General features: G+C 42.3%; 1 pseudogene; it reads left to right on the plus strand.

Annotated features, from left to right (window-relative positions):
* The window catches only part of LOC110206013 (ankyrin repeat and SOCS box protein 13 pseudogene), a 56,817-nt pseudogene extending 49,435 nt beyond the window's left edge, over positions 1-7,382 (plus strand).
* The last annotated feature ends 11,949 nt before the right edge of the window (positions 7,383-19,331 follow it).

Below are 19,331 nucleotides of genomic sequence, written 5' to 3' on the forward strand. Positions count from 1 at the left end.
AATCCTTGTTTAGACAAAAGTTTGACTAGATGACCTCTGGGATCACTTATATCTTATATCTTCCATCTCTTATAGTCTATGATTCGCAGAAAAGCTGATAGAAGACTGAACACTACTACTACCTCTCAGTATTTTCTTCTCCCACAACTACTTCAGCCCACTCTTTATCATTCGTGGTTCCACAATCCAGTGAGACGTAGTTATAGTTTTTTAGAATCGTATCAATCAATTAGCAAGGATTTATAAATGTGCACCTACTATGTGCCCTACACTATGCTAGGCACTGGGGCTCCAAGTATGAAGAATAAAATAATCCCTATTGGTTTTTTGTTTTGTTTTTGTTTTGTTTTTTAGGCAATTGGGGTTAAGTGCCTTGCCCAGGGTCACACAGCTAGTAAGTGTCAAGCGTTTGGTCTGAGGCCGGATTTGAACTCAGGTACTCCTGACTTCAGGGCTGGTGCTGTGTCTTCTGTGCCACCTAGCTGCCCCAAAATAATCCCTATTGGCAAGGAACTTACACTCTAATTGAAAAGATAGCAAGTACATATGTAAATACACACAGTATGCATATAAAGTGAACAAATAAAAGTATATACAAGTTAGTTAAATACAAAGTAATTTGGGAGGGAAGGCACTAGCAGTCAGAGCAATTGGAAAAGCCTTCGTGTAGAAACTGCTTTGAGCTGTGTCTTAAAGAAAGAGAAGGACTGAGGCAAGTGGGCAAAAAGGGTGTATAGGATGGCCAGTTCAAGGCACAGAGACAAGACATGGAGTGTCTAGTGCGAGGATCATGGAGAAGGCCCTGTTTGGCTGGATCATAGAATGCAGAGGAGCAGTGTCCATTGAGGTTGGAAAGACAGATTGATGCTGGGTTTAAGAGGTTTTGAAAGACAAACACTGGAGTTTATATAATGCTCCTAGAAGCAACAGAACGTCACTGATGTTAAGTAGGGTAATTACATGCAGTGTCAGAGCTACACTTATAGAAAATTACTTAGGCAGCTGCGTGCAGGATGGGCTGAAATTGTGAGAGACTTGAGGCAGGAAGACCGATTAGGAGGCTGGTACAATAACCTAGGCAGGAGGTGATGAGGTCTGAAACTGAGGAGGTAACTGTGAATGGACAGAAAGGCAAATGTGAAAGATATAAAAACCACATTATCTGGCCACTGATTGGATGTATTGGATGGGGGAGTCCAGGATAAAACTAGTGTTATAAGCCAGGGAGGCTGGAGGAGATGGAACCTTCAACAGAAATAGGGAAGTTTAGAAGGGGGAGGGCTTAAGGGAAAAGACAATAAGTTCAATTTTGGCTGTGTTTAATTTGAGATACTTCCAGGACATCCAGTTTGAAATGGCCAAGAGGCAATCGGTGATCCTTGGGGAAAGACTTAGTCTGGATTTGTAGTTCTATGAGTCCTCCGCAAAGAGATGGTAATTAAACCCATAGGAGCCAATCAGGTTACTGGGAGGGAGAAGGCCGTGTTCAGTTGTCCTAATATATATCTGCCCACCGGACCCAGATGGTTCCCGAGGAGAAAGTGAGGTTAGTGACTTTGCACATCCCTCCCTCACTTAAATCCAATTCACTTGCAAGTCATGGCATCATTTCCCTGATGTCCACTAGACCACTAGTTATTTTAGTTGCAATTATAGTTTTGAAGACAGAAGAGATGGATCTTAGAGGTCATCTAACCCACCCCCTTCCCCATTTTGCAGACAAGGACACTGAAGCTAAAGTGTTTTAAGGCTAAATGCCTTACAGGGAGCGGCAGAGCTAGGATTTTCTCTACTCTTTCCTAAATCTCTGGTCCCCAGAGGTCAGCAGACCACCAGGGCTAATTCCCCATCTAGCCTCTCCATGTTTCTCCATACTAGCCAGCAACATCTTTCACATTGATTCCGTATCATCCATATTCCTTGTGGTCACACACCTGGACATCTCTCCACACCTGCATTCACATCTCAATACAGATATGGGACACTTCTGAGGACACACACCACTTTCTGTTTTTCATTGTGTCAGGAAACAAAATCCTCAATTGGAAGTTACAGGTACTTTTTTTTTTTTCAGGTAGCAGGATCTCATTCTAATTTTCTGCAGCAGGAACCCAATTTTTCAAGTGATAATTATAATAATTAAAAATTCTGTTATCAGCTGAAGCAAAAGAATGCAAAGCATGTAGCAGAAGCTGAAAAGGAAACAGGCAGCAGGCAGTGAATTTTCTGATAATGAGATCTATCTCAGAAATTTCCCCAAATCCCCAGATAATTCCAGGACATTTTCTCCAGGGGGAGGAGAATGATTGCTCATTTTCCAAGAGCTCTTCCATCTTCCAAGGTCATTGCCACCCACTCACTGGAGAAATGTCTAGACACAATCAGCTAGCATAGAAAAATAGGCAGAAAAACAGAGCCACAGTGATCCACTGACCTTTGAAAACCAGAGATTTTGAAAGGACTAGGAGGAAAATCTCATTGGGTTGTGTTGACATGAATAATCAAAACTGGGTCAACAAAGATGAGTTTACAGATAATAGAAAAAAGGAGAACCCAGAGACAAGTATAACAGCCCATCTTTTTACTGCCTGTTCTGATAACAATTGGTGTCTCAGAGTGGGTAAGGACCTTATGGTTTATTTTGTCCAACCCATGCTTGGGAAGAAATTCCATCTATAACAAGTGGTTTGAAAACTTCTATTTAAAGACTCCCAGCAATGGAAACCCCTGTACCTCCCAAGGTAACCCCATCTACTTTTCAACAGTTGTCACCATTAGAAAGTCTTCCTCAAAATGAAGTGACATGCCACTCCCACCCCAAGCCTGAGGCCATGTCCTGAGGGACAGCCTTATGGTACTGTGTGCTGCTACCTTGGGGGAAACTTGACTCTGGTTGGCTGAGAGTCCCCTGAGCCCTCCATGCAGTAGACCATCACAAATGGAAAAGAGACTTCAGATTATGAGAGACTGTTGGGAGAGGCAGAGAAGGAGCTCAAGAGAGAGGGGTGAGAGGCAGGTGCCAACTTTTGAATGAGAGATGGGAGATTTCCCCAGAGCCACAGTCATGTGGAGAAATCAGCCCCCAATATGCCTCTGGATTCCCTGTGCCTACAACCCACGTTGGCTCTGCCCTGGTAAAATCATTGTCTCTGCCCCCAAGGAGCTCATTTACTCTTGTGTATTCATTTATCTCTTCTAATCTGCATAACTCCTCTGATTTCTGTTTACTGCTTACTTTGATAAAGAGGTTTACTAGCTATTGGGATTTTCTGGGTAGCAAGGAGCTAAGCTGGAAAGAATAAGTTACATGTTACCATCCCCTTTAGAATAAACAGAAAGTCTCTTTTATTCTGAACCCCTGAAAAAGAGAGCATAAAACTCCAAGACTACAAATATTTGAAGTATGGCAGACAGATATGACCCTAATCCAATACTCCTCCTGGAGACAGCAGATTGAAGAAGTAATCACCCAGCAGACTATAATCACATTCTAGCTAAGTCTTCTCTTCTAGAGGCTAAGAATGCCCTTGCTTCAACTGAGGTCAAGTCACGGTCAAGTCAGCAAGCATTTATTCGGACCTACTAGGACACTGAGGGTAAAGGGTCAGCGGCTGGTAGATGAAGACACTGATAGGAGGGGAAAGACCTGGTGAAATTTCTGCAGGAGTTTTGATTGGGAATTAACAAATTCCAAAGATATGCCAAACGACAGGCCCAAAATGTTCTGAATTCAACAATCGGGGTGCTGCTGGTCCTTCCTGTAAGCAAGAACAGTAGGCCCCACCAGCAGCTTCACGAATACTGGCCTGTGCCCATTCTCCACAAGTACCTATAAGCAGATGTACCAATGCCCCTGCGGCTCTCAAATTTGCATAAATGCCATCTACTTCTCAGCAGCTGGAAGGCCGTGTGAAAAAGGCCCAGAACCAGCTTGGGAATTTTTTGGGCCAGGAAAACCAGGGGCCCCATCAGCAGTTTCCCTGCTCTATCCTGCCCTGCCCAGAAGAAAATTAAGTGCCTATTCAGACATTAGCACAAATGAGAACAGGAATAAAGCCTCTGGTACATGTAAAGCCCTTGCCAATTACAAATTGGTCTCTTAGTTATAATTAACAGTTGGCATTCACCTAGCAAGAGGGGAATTTGATGCAATGGATCGAATGCTGAACTTGGAGTACTGAGGACCCAGGTTCAAATCCTGCTTCTAGTAGCTCAGTAGCTATGTGACTGAAGGCAAGTCACTTAACTCTTGAGCCTCAAGCTCCATGTATTTCTATAGCATTTAATATCTCTTATCTTTCTTGATTCTCATAATAATCCGCTGAGGTACCGCAGGAAATAAAGACATTATTATTCCCATTTTATAGATGAGGAAACTGAGTTCTAAGAGTTTAAGTGACTCAAGTCAGGTCATACAACTAGTAAAGTTGTATGCACAAGTCAAGACATCACCCTGATGATGTCATTGGCCCTCTTCAAGGACAAAGGTCCGCCACCAACAACAAGAGTAAAATTCAAATCCAAGACTCCTGAATCTGAAGCCAGGGCATTTCGTAGTGTACCACACTGTTTCTATAGGACAAGCTGATATTATAACGCTATTACCCTCAAAGGTTTACAAAATGCTTTGAATATATAATCCACTGAGTCTCCTATTTTGTAGCACATACATTGTACCATGCCTGTGGACTTCATAAAGAGACATGAGTTAGATGACAGTACAAACAGGTAGAGTTGGAACTCGGTAAATGACTGGACCTAGAGAGAAGTCGTTCAACAAGCAATATTTAAGTTGGTAAGAAGTCTCCAGTGGAGTGCCCCAAGGATCCGGGCTTGGCCCTCTGCTGTTCAACTTTCTTTTTTTTTTCAGTGATTTGGATGGTGATAATAATGATACACTTATCAGATTTGTAGAGCACATGAAGCTAACATGTTGAATGACAGAGTTGGGCCTCCAGAATAGGGAAACCAATCCATTAAGATGAAATTTAATAGTGATAAAGTTCTACAGATGATGACAAAATCATAATTACAAGATGGCACAGGGGCAGCAAGATAAGAATAATAACCATAATAATGATAGCTAGCATTAATAGAGCACTTTGAATTTTGGAGAGTACTTTAGATGTGTTACATCATTTTGTCCTCATAACAAGGCTCCATTTTATCTCCATTTTCACAGTTGAGGAATTTAAGACAAGTAACGGGTAAGCGATTTGCCCAGGGTCACAGCTAGTAAAAATCTGAGACGGGATTCAGACTCAGGTCTTCCTGACTCCACGTCCAATGCTCTATCAACTGTTCTATTTAGCTGTCTCCATCTACACATCCTATTTTTTTTTAGGGGAGAGTTGGTAAACTTAATGTACTGTGCAGTCAGTATCAGTATCAGTTAATGGTATAAAATGGCAGCCCCCAAAACACTTAATGAGATATTATTAGATGTCACATTCATCATGAAGGATTGGAACGCTAAAGTAAGAAATCAAAAGACAATTGGAATAACAGGCAAGTTTGGCCTTGGAATACAAAATGAAGCAGGGCAGAGATTGATAGAGTTTTGTCTGGATACCTCACTGGTCATAGCAAATCCTCTTTTTCAACAGCCCACAAGGCAACTGTACACATGGACATCACCAGGTAGTCAATATCGAAATCAGTTTGAGTATACACTTTGCAGCGGAAGGTGGGGAAGCTGTATACGGTCAGTTAAAGAAGAACCAGAGCTGACTGTGGCTCAGATCATGAGCTTCTGACTGTAAAAATTAGACTTAAATTGAAGAAAGTAGGGAAAACCATCAGATCATACAGGTATGATCTAAATAACATCCCTTATAAATATGAAGTGGAGGTGATGAATAGATTTGGTCTATAGAAAGCCTGAAGAACAATGAGCTATGTGACCTTGGGCAAGTCACTTAACCTCGATTGCGTCACTAAAAAAAAAAAAGAGAGAGAGAGAGAGAGAGAGAGAACTATGGACAGAGATTCACAATATTGTACTGGAGGCAGCAACAAAAAATACCCCAAAGAAAAAGAAGAACAAGAAAGCAAAATGGCTGTCTGATGAGGCTTTACAAATAGCTAGAGGAAAGAAGGAAAGTGAAAGGTAAAGGAGAAAGAAATATATGCTCAACTGAATGCACAGTTCCAGAGAATAACAAGGAGAGAGAATAAGGTTTTCTTAAATGAGCAATGCAAAGAAATAGAAGAAAACAGGGAAAGACGAGAAATCTCTTCAACAAAATTAGAGCTGGGGCAGCTAGGTGGCACAGGGGATAGAGCACCGGCCCTAGAGTCAGGAGGACCTGAGTTCAAATCCAGCTTCAGACACTGATACTTACTAACTGTGTGACCATGGACAAGTTACTTAACCCCATTGCCTAGCCCCCCAAAAAAGAGAGAGGGAGAAGCAGAAGAGAGAGAGAGAGAGAGAGAGAGAGAGAGAGAGAGAGAGAGAGAGAGAGAATAAAATAAATTAGAGCTATCGCTCCTTGAGTCCCCTCTGTCCTGCCCAGGTGCTGGGTGGTCAAGGTCAGAGAGTCGGTGGACAGGACAGAGCTATAGGAATATGGACAGATCCTTGGGAGAAATTGGTTTCTGGGTGGATAGGACACCTGTTCAAGAAGCTTCCCAACAAGGCGAAACCTTGCAGCTACAGTAACTGATTGAGAATGGCGCTTGTGTCAACGTGGCCACTGTGGACTCCATCATCCCTTTACATGAGGCTGACCTTCAGGGTCAGGCACAACGTGTGAAATTTCTGCTGGCTGCTAGAGCCCAGGTGGATACCCAGAACATTGCTGGCAGTACCCTTCTTTGTGATGCCTGTGCCTTGAGCAGCATTGAACGCGTGAAGCTGCTGCTTTCTCTTGGGTTAAAGGTCGGCCCATCACTGTATACTGAATCCCGCTACGTGAAGCCTGCACGAGTGGAAGTTCTGAATGTGTGCGGCTTCCCGTTGATGTTGGGGCTAATCTAAAAGCCCATGGCTGCCATTCTGGTACCCTATTGCACAATGTCTGTGCAAGAGATCATCTGGATTGTGAAAGTGCTGCTTAATGCAGGAGTCAATGTGAACGCAGCGAAATTGCATGAGACAGTTCTTCATCGTGCAGCCAAAGTAAAGAATGTGGACCTAATTGAGATGCTAGTGGGGTTTGGAGGCAACATCTATGCCCCGGACAATCGAGGAAAGAAGCCTTCTGATTATACTTGGAGTAGCAGTGCCTCTGCTAAATGCTTTGAGTATTATGAAGAGACACCTCTGACCTTGTCACAACTTTGCAGAGTGAGCTTGAGGAAGTCCATTGGCATCAGAGGGCTTAAGAAAACTGCCAAGTTTTCCTCCAAGGCTAATCAATTACCTTTCATGCTACTAAGACAGAGACACAGAAGACAGAAGAGGCCTTGGGATTTCATCCTATGTTGCTATAATTACTCTTCCCAATATCTGGCAGAGAAAAATGACTTTTGTGTCTGTAGTGGTATTAAGACCATATACAGAACATTTGCACTTGTCCCTCTGTTCTATCAGAGAAATTATTTCAAGTGTAATAAGAAAGCACTGACTCTTGGTTCTTTATAACAGACATGCTTCTGGGACGGCACACACTGGAATTGGTACTTTAATCTTGTTGCTGTCACAGCCAGCAAGTTAGTGAGTGCAAAAGAAGTTACTATAGTCTAGGCTTCCTTTATCTGATGAACTTCCCCAAAGCGACTCACAGCATAAAGTGTAATTCAGTGCAGAGAGGGAAATGACAACTGTGGATCTCTCTATGGAGACTTCTGAGCCTCCATGTCTTTTCCATACATGGTAGGAGTTCAGGTTGATATTTGGTACTCCAGTATAACTGATTCCATTTCACAGGTAACTTCTTTAGGATTATGTGTTTATAGACAAGGGTGGCTTGTAGTTCAAATGCCTAGGGAAAACTTAAGGGCTGTCCCTTTAATTCATTGACAGCAGGACCCTGAAATAACTGCTCTACAAATACCCTTCCATGTGCATTCACTGTTTTGCATAGTAGCAGGGTACAGAAAAGTCCACTAAAGGGATTTCTGTTTCTTAGGAAGCTTTCTATGGGTCTGAGTTGTGGAGGGTGATGACTGTAGCCTGGTGACTATGCTTGTATTGACGGCAAGGATTTCAGTCCAGTACTAATTTATTTCAAGACTGAAGGCCTGGTGAAGACTAGCATAATATTTACACAGGGGAGGGAGAATCTACTGCCTTTATAATGGCTGAAGACTTTTTTTCAAGGTGGTTCCCTACCTCACAGATAAAGTTAAAACCTCATTTTTTTTTTGTTTTCAACATTCACTTCCATAAGATTTTGAGTTCTAAATTTTCTCCCCCTCCTTATCCTCCCCCCTCCCCATAACAGTGTGCAATCTGGTATAGACTATACATATACATTCATATTAAACATATTTTCACATTAGTCATGTTGTAAAGAAGAATTTGAACCAATGAGATAAACCATGAGAAAGAAGAAATAACAGCAAAGAGAGAGAGAGAGAGAGAGAGAGAGAGAGAGAGAGAGCAAATATTATGCTTTGATCTACATTCAGACTCCATAATTCTTTCTCTAGATGTGGATAGCCTTTTCCATCATGAGTCTTTTGGAGGTCCTAGCATTGCTGAGAAGGGCTAAGTCTATCAAAGTTACTCATCACACAACGTGGCTGTTACTGTGTACAATGTTCTCTTGGTTCCGCTCATTTCACGAAGCATCAGTTCATGTAAGTCTTTCCAGGTTTTTCTGAAGTCAGCCTGTTCATCGTTTCTTATGGAAACCACATTCATGTATGACAACTTGTTTAGCCATTCCTCAAATGATGGGCATCCCCTCAACTTCCAATTCTTGGCTGCCACAAAAAGAGCTGCTACAAATATTTTTGTGCGTGTGGGTCCTTCTCCCATTTGTATGATCTCTTTGGGATACAGACCTACAAGTGGTATTGCTAGGTCAAAGGGTATGCACAGTCTTGTAGCCCTTCAGGCATACTTCCAAATTTGCTCTCCAGAATGGTTGGATCAGTTCACAACTCTACTAACAATGCATTAATGTTCCGATTTTCCCACATCTTTTCCAACCTTTGTCATTTTCCTGTTTTGTCATGTTAGCCAATCTGATAGGTGTGATGTGATACCTCAAAGTTGTCTTAATTTTCATTTCTCTAATCAATAGTGATTTAGAGCATTTTTTTCATATGACTATAGATAGCTTTAAATTCTTCCTTGGAAAACTGCCTATTCATATCCTTTGATCATTTATCAGTTGGAGAATGACTTGTATTCTTATAAATTTGACTCAGTTCTCAGTATATTTTAAAATGAGACCTTTATCAGAGACACTGGCTGTAAAAATCTTTCTGCTTCCCTTCTAATCTTAGTTGCATTGGCTTTGTTCATGTAAAAATTTTTCAATTTAATGTAATCAAAATTATCCATTTTGTATTTCATAATGTTCTCTTATCTCTTGTTTGGTCATAAATTTTTCCGTTCTCTATAAATCTGATAGGTAAACCATTCCTTGCTTTCCTAATTTGCTTATAGTATCAGCCTTTATATCTAAACCATGTACCCATTTTGACTTTATCTTGGTATAAGGTGTAAGATGCCGGTCTATGCCTAGTTTCTGCCATACTATTTTTCAGTTTTCCCAGCAGTTTTTGTTGAATAGTGAGTTCTTATCCCAGAAGATGGAGTCTGAGTTTATCAAATAGTAGATTACTATAGTCATTGACTATTGTATCTTGCATACCTAACCTATTCCACTGATCCACCACTCCATTTCTTAGCCAGTACCAAACAGTTTTGATGATTGCTGATTTATAATACAATTTAAGATCTAGTATAGCTAGGCCACCTTCCCTTGCATTTCTTTTCATTAATTCCCTTGATATTCTGGACCTTTTGTTCTTCCAGATGAATCTTGTTATTATTTTTTCTAGCTCTTAAAAGGCCAAGTTAGTTCACTGTTATAGGAAATGATGATAAAGTAAATACCTGGTTTATGTTCAGACCCTTTCAACTCTAACCGAAAACTCCTTAAGCAATTAAGTCTAATAACATTTGCAAATAACAAAATGCCTCCCTCAACCCCCCTTCACTTCCAAATCCAGACTTCAGTAAAAGTTGTTGGTCAACAAAGGGAAAAAGGGAGGGGAAAGAAAATTAGAGCTGTCAAGGAAATATTTCGTGTAAAAAAAATGGACATGATAAGAGACAAAAATCCAGCTGAGCTATTTAAAATCCTAAAAGATGATGCTGTTAAAGTGCTGTATTCAATATGCCAGCAAATTTGGGAAACTCAACAGTGACCACTGGATTGGAAAAGATCAGTTTATGTCCCAATCCTAAAGAAGGACAATGCCAAAGAACATTGAGATCACCAAACAATTGTGTTCATTTCACATGCCAGCAAGGTTATGCTTAAGGTTCTGCAAGCTAGGCTTCAACAATATGTAAACCGAGAATTACCAGAAAAGCAGGCTGGTTTTCAAAGAGGCAAAGGAACTAAAGACCAAATTGCCAAGATTTGCTGCATTATGGAGAAAGCAAGGGAATTCCAGAAAAACATCTACTTCTGTTTCATTGACCTACACTAAAGTCTTTGACTGTGTGGATCACAACCAAATGTGGCAAGTCCTCAAAGGGATGGGAGTACCAGATCATCTTATTTGTCTCCTGAGGAATCTGTATGTGGGTCAAGAAGAAATAGAACCTAAAACGAGCAAATGATTGATTTAAGATGGGGAAAAGAGTACAAGCCTCTATATTGTCCCCTTATTTGTTTCACTTATATGCAGAGTAAATCATGAGAAATGCCAGAGTAGATAAAGCAAAAGTTGGAATTAAGATTGCCAGGAGAAATAGCAACAATCTCAAATATGCAGATGATACCATTCTGATGGCAGAAAGTGAAGAGGAATTAAGAAGCCTCTTGATGAGGGTGAAAGAGGAGAGTGTAAAAACAACTTGAAACTTAACATAAAAAAATAAAAACTAAGATCTTGGCAACTGGTCCTGTCATTTCCTGGCACATATAGGGAGAAGAAATGGAAGCAGTGTCAGATTTTATATTCTTGGGCTCAAAGATCACTGCAGACAGACTGCAGCCATGAAATTAAAAGACACTTGCTCCTTGGAAGGAAAGCTATGGCAAATCTGGACAGCATGCTAAAAAGCAGATATATCACCTTACTGACAAAGGTTGGTATAGTCAAAGCTATGGTTTTTCCAGTACCAATGTATGGCTGAGAGAGTTAGACTGTAAGGAAAGCTGAATACTGCAGAAATGACACTTCTGAATTGTGGTGAATTTTGAGGGTCCCTTTGGACAGCAAGGACATCAAATCAGTCAATACTTAGAGAAATTAATCCAGACTATTCACTGGAAAGTCAAATACTGAAGCTGAAGCTTAAATACTTTGGCCATATAATGAGAAGAAAGAACTCATTAGAAAAGATCCTGATGTTAGGAAAGATTGAAAGCAAAAGGAGAAGGGGGTGGCAGAGGATGAAGTGGATAGATAGTGTCATGGAAGCAGTGAACGTGAACTGGGACAGACTGGGAGGTAGTGGAGGATAATAGGGTCTTGTGTGCTATGGTCCATGGGATCACAAAGAGTTGGACATGACTGAATGACCGAACAACAACAAAAGAGACATAGGGTCTAGAACAAGGGAGGTAATAATGGCTCTATATTCTGGCTCAGTCAGACAAAATTTGGAGTACTGTGTTCACTTCTGAGCATCACATACTAAGCATCACATACAAAAGGGAACCCAGAAAAGGGCAAACAGAGGGTTAAAAGTACCAAAGTCTATGCAATACAAGGATAAGTTAAAGGAAAAGGGGATGCCTAGCCTGGAGAAGAAAAGACTTTAAAAGGCCAGGATACAAATACCTCAAGAGATCACCACATGGAACAGACATGAGGTCAGGGTATCCAGATACAGTGCTATGCTGGTAAATATTTAACAACTGGCTCTCTGAAAAGACAGGACACACTTTGAAGTCTGATGTCCCAGTATTAACATTTTCCCCATCACCTTCTTAAGTCTAGACAGCCAGCAACAACGATGAAGCCCTGATGTGTGTTCTTCAGTCATGCCCGACTCTTTGTGACCCCATTGGGGGTTCTCTTGGTAGAGATACTGGAGTGGTCTGCCATTTTCTTCTCCAGTTCATTTTACAGATGAGGAAACTGAGGCAAAGAGGGTGAAGTGACTTGCCCAAGGTCACACAGCTAGTGTCTGAGGCCAGATCTGAACTCTTGAAGATGTATCTTCCTGATTCCCAGCCCAGTGCTCAATCCCCTGCACCACCTAGCTGCCTTAACATGTAGTGTTTGCTGATTTCTGAGGTGTAAATGCTTTACTAAAACAAAATTAACCATCAGCTCTTGGAAACAAGTTTGAGCCGGCTCCAGTACACCCCTGCCTAGATGTCTCTCACCTACCAGATGTCTCTTCCATCAGTGCCTAAACTTTCCCCACTAGTCATTCCAAACCAAGAGAAAACAATGTCAAGAAAGCCCAGAGAGGAGAGAGGAGAGGATGAGCAGCCATGTCAATGGCTGCAGAGAGGCCGAGAAGGATGAGGATTGAGAAAAGGATGTCGGATTTGCCAGTTAGGAGACCTCTGGCCACTTTTGAGAGGTCAGGTTCCATTGAATGCATAGGTCACAAGTCATTAAGCCCACGTTTGGTATGCTTCCAGGGACCTCTAAGAGGTGACATGGTTTGTTGAGACACCTCCTTTCCTTCTGGTAGAATTTTTTTCTTTTATTACTCCTGGGATAAGAGTGGGCGAATGGGGAAGGCCAGGCATCTAAGGTCCCTTATGGGGGTCCTCATCTACCATGGATATCAAAATCTCTGGGCAGTCATCCTAGAAAGTGATTTCTTTGCAGGGGATATAGGAGAGAGGGGAGATCAAAGGGAGGGAATTGGGGGCTGTTCTCTACACACTTCTACCTTGGTCTGAGCTAGCTCTCCATGGTCCCTCTCACCTGAAGACACCATGCTCAATCTCTCCTCTCACTCTTTTCTCTTGGAGGGAGTGGGGGGGTGTCCAAGAGAAGAGGAAGATGGGCAGAAAATAGCAAGGAAATGCCAAGGAGAGAAAGGAAAAGGAGAAGAAAAGGGGAAGGTGGGGGTGTCAAGAATCAATCAAATCAACAAGCATTTATTAAGTGCCTACTACATGCCTGTCACTATGCTAGTCCCTGTGGAAACAAAACCAAAAATGAAACAGTCCCTGCCCTCGGAGATTTGGAAATGTATAAGCTACGGACTGGACCTGTGGTTTCATTAGGCACTTGGAGGGGGAGCTTCCAGGTGAGGAAATTCTTTCTATCAGTACAGGTCGCTATTTTCCCCACAACTCACAGTTTCATAAGATTTTCTAGACAGAACGAGTAAAATAATATACACAATGATGACAATATGAATTAAAATAACATGCAAAAAGGCTGAAAATAAGCAGTTAAAATGACCACAGTTGGCCCAGGAGAAGAGATTAGAAAATGCACTTCTTTGTGGAGGTGGGGGACTATGGGTGTGGATAATTGTATATACTGTCAGACTATTTTGCTGAACTGCCTTTTTCACCTCTCTCTTTTTAAAAATAGTCTTCATTATAAAGAATGGCTCTCTTGGTAAGGGAGATGGAAAGTGATATAAGCACAAATTATATCAACAAATTGTTTTTATGTCAAAAAAAAAGGAAAGTTTTCTATACCACTGAGACATTAAGTGACTTACCCAGACTCACATAATCAGTATGTTTCAGAGGCAAGACTCTAGCTTCCACCTGCCTGGCTCTAAGGTCAACTCTATCCACTTACCACCTTGCCTTTCTTTATATTCACACCAATATCCCCCTGGTGCAGGCCCTCAGGTCTTCTGCGGTGGCCTCACGATTGGCCCCCTTGCCTCAAAGCTCACCCCATTCCAATTCATCCTAACCACTGTGATAAAGTGATTTTCCTTCTTCAAAAAATTCAATTTCATTTCATTTTTCAGAGCCAAATTCTCTAAAGTGATTTTTCTAAAGCACAGGTCTGACCATGTGACTACCTCTACTCAATAAACTCCAATGACTCCCTATTACTTCTAGGACCAACTAGAAACTCTTTTGTTTGGTTTTTAAAGCCCTTTACAATCTGGCCCCTACCTGCCTTTTGGGCATCTTCACACGTTCTATTGTCCAACCAAATCTGTCTTTTTGCTCCTCCTCCCATATGACAATCCTATCTCCCACCTCCAGGCTTTTGTACTGGCTGTCCCCCATTGACTGGAAGGCTCTCTCTCTTCATCCACACTCCTTAGAAATCCCTAGTTTCTTTTAACTCAACTCAATCCCTGGTTCTTTTAACTCCTTCAATGGGAACTCTTTCTTGACTCTTTCTTCCCCCGTTTCTGCCAGTGCCCTCCTCCCACCCCCAAACACCACAAGCATTTATTTTGTAAAGTACTTTATTTTCATATGTGAATATTGTCTCCTATTTCAGACTGGAAGCCTCAGGAGGGCAGAGAATTTCTCCTTCTTTTCTTTGTAGCCCCAGAGCCCAGCACAGAGCCCCATGGCATATGGCAGATATTTAATAAAGGTTGTTGAGTGATTCATTTGAATGAGAATCTGTCCTTATTTCATTTTCCAAAATTTCATTAAAAAAGAAAACCTGGGACTATCTGCACCTTAAATTACCCATCACTGGCATAGTAGGTAGAGCATCAGCCTTAAAAAGTCAAGAAGGCCTGGGTTCAACTCCTGCCTCTGAAACTTAGTAGCTGTGTGATCCTAGATAAATTACATCACCCCTCTAAGCCTCAGTTTTCTCATCTATAAAATGGGGATAGTACCTATAATGCATACCTGTAGTGTTGTTTGTTTGTCTGGGAGGGAAGCAGGGGGAGCTCGTATGAAATAGCCAATGTAAAGCACTTGGCAAATTTTAAAACCCATGTATATGCATGTCAATTATTACTATTATGCCCAGTGACAAGTAGGAATCTAGCTGCATCTTGCTCCAACCCTCTTTCCCCTTCCATCTCCTCTTACTAGATTGGGAGGAACAGGAAAGAAAGGGGAGAGGTGAGTGAAGAAGATAAGGTACAATAATTCAACCACTTAAGACTTTTGCAAATTTGACTATCTATATAAGCCACATAATTTTTCTACTCAGTAAACTTCAATGGCTCTGGTATCAAAAGAGAGATTCTCTGTTTGGCTTTTAAAACCCTTCGTAAATTGGTTCCAACCTACCTTTCTAGCCCAATTACTCCCATTCATGAACACTACAGTCCAGCCTATCCGGGCTCTTAATCTTCCCCATAAACAACACTGCATTTCCTCTCACCGGGCCTTTGCCTTGGCTGTTCCTCACACTTGGCATGCGGTTCCTCCTCACCTCTGCCTTTCAGGATTCTTAGTTTGTTTCAGAACTCAGCACAAGAGCCACCTTCTCTTGGAAGCCTCCCTAAAATTGCCAGTTCCTTTCCCCCCACCCCATCTCTGTCTCCTCTCCTCCCATGCTGTCCCTCCTGACTAGATAATAAGCTCCTAAGGACAGGGGCTTGGTCGGTCAACAATGAAGCACCTACTATGTGCTAAATGCTAGAGACACAAAGAAAGGCAAAAACAGTGCTGCCCTCGAGAAGCTCACGGCGTCATGGGAGAGACAACGTGAATATAGCTAGGTACATCTAAGATATATGTAACAATATATATTAATACATAATATTATTATATCATATACAATTGTATATTATTTTATATGTGGAATATAGATATTGATAGAAGGTACCTTAGGAGGAAGGCACTGGTGGGGAAGGGGGTGAGAGGGAGGGGACCAGGAAAAGCCCCACTTTTGTCTTTGTATGTGCCCAGCGCAGGGCAAATAAAAGCATTTAGTCACTTATTGTTGACTGGCTAATTGGTTGATGCCTATGACGGGGACCCCCACCTAACAGCATCCATCCATTCTGTAAAAATACCTGTTCAGACAAAACAGCATTGCAGAGGGGCAATTAATTCCTTGGAACAATATGATGACCTCAGTGAAAGGGCGATCGACCAAACAGCATTGTCCTGGGGTTTTGTTTTTATTTATTAATGATATTGATTGGAGTGACCTGACTTGGAGAATGCCTGAGTTTGTTCCCTTAATTACCTAATAATTTAACCTCACCTTCCTCCAAGACTTCAAGGAAGGCATTGTATTCTAGATGTGGATGGTCAGGGGACAAGCATTTATTAAGTACCTACTAGATGCCAGGCACTGTGCTAATCACTGGGGTTACACAGAAAGACAAAAGATAGCCTACAAAGGATAGACAGAGAAGAGGAAAGGTCATCTCAAAGGGAAGACATGTCCAGTGGGCAGGACCAGGGAAAACCTCCTCTAGAAGGTGAGATGTACGGGGGGCAGCTAGGTGGTTCGGTGGATAGAGCACCAGCCTTGGACCTGAGTTCAAATCTGGCCTCACACACTAGCTGTGTGACCCTAGGCAAGTCACCTAACCCCAACTGCCTCAAAAAAAAAGTGAGATGGGAGCTGAGTCTGAAGGAAGCCATAATGGGGAGCTGAAGAAGCTCGGTATTCCAAGCACTGGAGACAGCCAGCTAATAACAAGCTGGCACAGAGGGTCTAGAGTGAAGAAGATCTGGGTTTGAATCCCACCCCTGATACTTAATAGCTGTGTGACCCCTGAAGAATCAGTTTCTTCATCTGTAAAATGGGGATAATAATGCCTATTTTACAGGGCTGCTCTAAGATTGGAATGAGATATTATAATATCTCATTCAATATAACTGTTGAAATATGTCATATAGAGCAGCTAGGGGGTGCAGTGGATACAGCCTCAGGTCTGGAGAGAGGAAGACTCATCTTCCTGAGTTCAAATCCAGCCTCAGATACTTTCTGACCATGTGACCCTGGGCAAGTCACTTCACCCTGTTTGCCTCAGTTTCCTCATCTGTAAAATGAGTTGGAGAAGGAAGTGGCAAACCGTTCCAGGATCTTTGCCAAGAAAACCCCAAATGAGGTCAGGAAGAAGAGTCAGACACCACTAATCAACTCAACAACGACAAATTATCTCATATAAAATATTACTGTATTATAGCACAACCGTGTTGTGCTGTACAGGGACAGGAACTAGATCTGTGGTTTCCTTGGTAAATGCCTGGCCAGGACACTCTCTCTGCCCATGCAAGTCAGCATTCTCTACAACCTAAATTCTTAGAGAGTAGCTAAGAACAATGAGAGGTCTGATGATTTGCCTGCAGCCACAGAGCCAACACGTGGCAAAGGCAGGAACCGTATCTAAAGTGCTACGTAAATGTCAGTGTTTTCTAAGGTGAGGAGAGCTTCCGACTCAACAGCTTACTGAGAACCTCCTGTGCTTTCTGGAGAGGATACAAAGCTTGCAGAAGACAATGGTCCCTGCCCTCATGGAACTCACCCTGGAGGGTCCTTTGAGTAAATAAATGTGATGTGATTTTAAAAAGAAAAAAAAAAACAAGAGCCAGGCACCTTGGAGTCCCATCTTCGCTCTGTCATTAACTCACTGTATGTCCTTAAATAGGTCACTTCATCTCTGAGCCTCAATTTCCCCCTCTGTTAAAGGAGGGTAATGAGACTTATAAAACCTACCTCACAGTCTTGTTAGACTTTAATATTCCACCTACTCCAGACTCAGCAGCTTGCTAGCTGTGTGACCCTGGGCAAGTCACTTCACCCTGTTTGCCTCAGTTTCCTTATCTGTAAAATGAGCTGGCGAAGAAAATGGCAAGCCACTCCAGTATCTTTGCCAAGAAAACCCCAGATGGGGTCATGAAGAGTAGGACATGACTATTCGACTGAAAAGAAACAAGATCTACCACTTCAGGTGATTGTGGGGAGAAAATGAGAAAATAAAATATTTATTAGGCACCTACTATGTGCAAACCATTGTCTCAGAACTAGAGGAAGGATCAAGATCAGGTAAGACATAGTGCCTGACCATGAGGAGTTTAAACTCTAATGGGGAGCTTCCAGCCTCACATATGATGCATGTATAGTCTCATTCAAAAGACTGTTTTTATCATTATAGGCCAGAGGGCTCAGCGACTTCCAAGACCACGCAGGGCAGGAAAGGAGTGGTAATAGCTCTTCCATAGATTCACCTACCATCGCCACCCCCTCATCAAACCTCTTCAAGCCTGTTAAAGACTAAAAGAATCTACAGGACAGGTTTATGGGTCTTGGCCATCGGCACTGGCCCCTTTCCCCACTCATGCAGCAGCTCACACCTCCCCCCATCTAGAGAAGCTTAACCCCTAGAATGACCCCTGCTCACATCTGACTACAGCCTCCTCCAACCCACCCAGCCACTAACAGAGCCCCAAGCCCACCACGGGACCAACGCGGTTGCTCAGCTCAGTGTGTAAAATGTGTAACAAATATGATTTAGGGCAGTCATTGGTGACATCGTATGTTAACGGCCTACAGTTCTTCCACCGACTCCAGGTTTATTAATCCCCCTGGCGGGTTTGGTAAATTCAGGTATAAGTTTTGATTTACAAACCAGCCTCGGCTCCCTGCACCGACGTATGCCACCTGCAATTAGGTCCAGGATTGATTTATCCACAGGGGACATGATTTACTTCTTGGGAACCTATGTCTTCCAGGCTGCTCTAATTAAGAGGTTTGATTTACAAACCCAGCTCTCCCCAGGAGAGAGAAGGACAACCTGGGTGGGAAGGGATGCGAAGTAAAGGAAATCACCAGACTTCGTGAACTCCCAAGACAAAAAAAGCACTTTCTAAGGGAGGGAAGGGGGTCCTGGGTTTCAGGGATTTGGAGTTCAGAGGGCCAGTAGTGTGGGTGACATTGGCCTGAGGCAGGATCACTTGAAGCAGAAAGATTCCCATTCTAGACCTTGGCATTCACTCACTCTGTGACCTTCCACAAGCCCTTTTCTTTTTTTCTGGGAACCTCAGTTTCCTCATCTGTAAAATGAAGCAGTTGACCTAAATCCAGGGTATTTAATCTTTTATATGTCATAAATCCCTTTGGCAGTCTAGTGAAGCCTATGGCCCCCTTCCCAGAAGAATGCTTTAAATACATTAAATAAAATACGTAGGACTGCAAAGGAAACTAATTGTATCCAAATATGGTAATCAAAATATTTTTGAAAATAAATTCACAGACTGTAGGTTAATAACCACAGGTCACCTTAGCCTGGGTGGCCCCCCACTGCAGAAGCTGTTTTCACCTGTATAGTGCAGGCATGGAGAGCTGTCCAGGCACTACGTGGCGGGGGGGGG

Source organism: Phascolarctos cinereus, unplaced genomic scaffold (assembly GCF_003287225.1).
Source record: "Phascolarctos cinereus isolate Bilbo 61053 unplaced genomic scaffold, phaCin_HiC Scaffold_726;HRSCAF=1367, whole genome shotgun sequence".
NCBI lineage: Eukaryota > Metazoa > Chordata > Mammalia > Diprotodontia > Phascolarctidae > Phascolarctos > Phascolarctos cinereus.